The sequence below is a fragment of the Botryllus schlosseri genome, chromosome 6 (genome assembly GCF_051294905.1).
Source record: "Botryllus schlosseri isolate E-star chromosome 6, Bs_hap1, whole genome shotgun sequence".
NCBI lineage: Eukaryota > Metazoa > Chordata > Ascidiacea > Stolidobranchia > Styelidae > Botryllus > Botryllus schlosseri.
The window spans coordinates 21,120,283-21,123,229 of record NC_137241.1 but is presented as its reverse complement, the minus strand read 5'-3'; positions in this window follow the sequence as shown (position 1 = coordinate 21,123,229).

Here is a 2,947-nt window from a genome sequence, read left to right as displayed (position 1 = left end):
AAGTTAATCGTCAGAATATATTTTATCTGAACAAAACACACACAATGCGACGTAATGAACAGATAGGAGGATGCCGAACGAACAGTTGCGGTCTCTTGGACTGGCGTCCACCTCGGCCAACTGCCCAATGTCGCAGTTCTTTCTTTGATGTTTGTCTCTATTCCGCGGCTTTTTCCATTCCTTGTAAGTGCGCTCATTATTCATCGTTTTTTTTTCTGGGCTTTTTCGTCGCCGTAGGAATAACGACGGGAGCCTAGAATAACCTCTGTCGAACTCGGGCGGCAGGCGCTTATCGTCAGCACTACATTATCTCCCCCGCGATCGATTTTAAGATATCTACTCGCCCTTGCGAAGTAAGTCGTTCCTGAACTCGTAGGGATGTTAAAACCTTCGAATATTACTATTCCAAGTCCCACAGCCTATGCCAGATCAGTTTTTTTTGCTTTGATGGACGAATCTACGTTCAGAATCATCTTCAACTAATAAAATAATCCTCATTATTAGGCCTGTTATTGCGAATATCTTCATTTTTGTCCCAATCTTCAAGCGTATAGGAGTTTGAAGTTGCACTTACTGGATCAGCTGAATGAGGCATTGGACGTATAGCAGATATTAAATATGTTTACTTTTCTTGCCATATTCTGCAGTTTGCATCCAATATGTGTCCAGCATATCCTTAGATAACCAAAAACGTGCGAAAGCATGGGCCTAGATCAGGGGTTCTCAAAGGGTGGGCCACATGAGTAATTTGAGGTGGGCCACAGAGCTATTTGGATATTTGTAGAATTGATGAAAGTTTGTTATATTTCTATGTTCATTCATACAAATACTTATTCATATTATCGAATTATACGTATGCTACGTAAAGCTTTTTATTGAATTCTGACGAGACTTGGTGGCACGTATGGAGTCACAATGTCCAAGTCGAAAATGGGAGGGGAAACGGCTGCTTTCCCCTGGAAATGACAACCTATCAGCGAACAGCAACGAAAATAATTTCGATTATAAATAACTGGAAGTTAATGCTGAAGTAACCAAGTATTCTGGCAGTGTCATACGTCGCTGCCCTTGAAAAGGGTATGCAATAAATAAATTTACGGTACGTCGGCAGATTGTATTATTTTTTTTTTAGTCAATCGACCACAAACTGGGAAAAATTTACAATTTTTGAGAATTCTCCTCCGGTTTTGCAAGTCTGATAATTCTGAAAAAGTGTCCTCTTTTCAGATTTCCAAAATATGGTAACCCTAGTCTAGGATAAGAGGTGGGCCATAGAACATTTTCAAATCGGAAAATGGGCCACAGCGGCACAGCCTAAATATGGCTGAGAACCCCTGGCCTAGATCGATACCAGTACCTTTTTGTTTAATAATGCAATTTACCCCCCGGCCATAAAACTTATTAGATGAATAAAGTGTAGATTTCTATAAGGTATTGAAAAAGAATATGGTTAAATTCGTGAAAATTTGCATATTTCGGACATATGTCGTAGAGCAAAAACTTGACGTGATAGAAGAAAACCAGCGACATCTTTGGGATCAGCGCTCAAAATTAGCCTAAATCAAGTGCAAACATAAAATTGTTCCCCAGTCTACTATATAAAAGAAGTACAAAAACACCTTTGTACACATCAAAGTCCACACTTGGGCGTAGTATCTCTGAGAAAGTAACAGCACAAATGAAGATTACAAATCTCTCTCATTTGCAGCTATCATCAGCGGCATGCTTAACTTGCACGTAATACGAAGTAGACGCGACTGTCGCGCTGTAGATCAATCTTCGAGAGGGCTAATGCTAGATCGGTCAAAGGTGGTAATTATTCATGAGACACATGGTTTATTCGAAAACAGCTGAGATATAAATATGTTAAACAACCGCCAAGTAGAGTATACAAAATATCTAGGAGCAGAATGGAGGAAATATGTTGTGCAACAAACACAAACAACAATAACACTAGCACGAAAAGTTCTGAAAGAGCGGATTGCAACTCTCCTTGCGAAGAAGTGGGGAGCGACCCTCGATAAAACACGACTCTGACGTCACATTTCATGATTGTTAGGTTTGGAGGGACAATTTTCCTGTACGCGACCCGTTGACACTGCTCTATATTCGGGTGCGATACGACATAATATAACTCTGGCCGTATATGATGATTGATTTAGCAGGAGTGCAAGGCTTCGAGAAAACGAAAGTAACACTTGGGGATCAGAAAAACGGAACCAAGGTCTGCGAAGTATAGTGACAGATAGTACTTCAAAGGCAGCAAATATCATAGGAACTGCAACAAGTATTTGCTAACAACGAACAAACAGGACGGGAGAAATGGCACTTTGAAGCTTCAGTAACGATTTTGCTGATTGCACAAACAAGCCCGGACGCTAATTCTAGTAAGAAATAAGCCAATAAAGAAACGAGCACGGCCACGGACACAAGCATAAGTTATCGCAATAAAATGTTATCACAAATGTATGACGATTTAACGGACAAAATGTAGTAACACAATTCCGCTTTTTTGCTTCTCCCTTGGCTACGCCGCTCAACATGGTATGGGAACAAAAATACTGCTGAAGGGTGTATAGGACGGTAGATGTAAGACCAATGAAAATATAATGTAGACATAATATAATATGAAGCAGTTTCGAAATGGCAAGCATAGAGTAAACGCGGCAAGATTGCTCAAATCGTGATCGCAGCGTCACTAGTGTAAAAGAAACGAAAACTCCGCTTATGGAGCAGCACTCACGAAATTAACGGCGATGATTGCGCGAATGGCTTTTGATTTTCGAGAGTGCAGAAATCATTGTAACAGGACAAACACGCGCCGAATTCGCGACTCGGCAATCGACCGTGTATCAGAAGGTTACCAGTGAATTCGGCGTGGGAAATGAAGCAACTAATATTATTACGAAAGACGTGCATCAACATGATATTAATGAATTCGAAAATG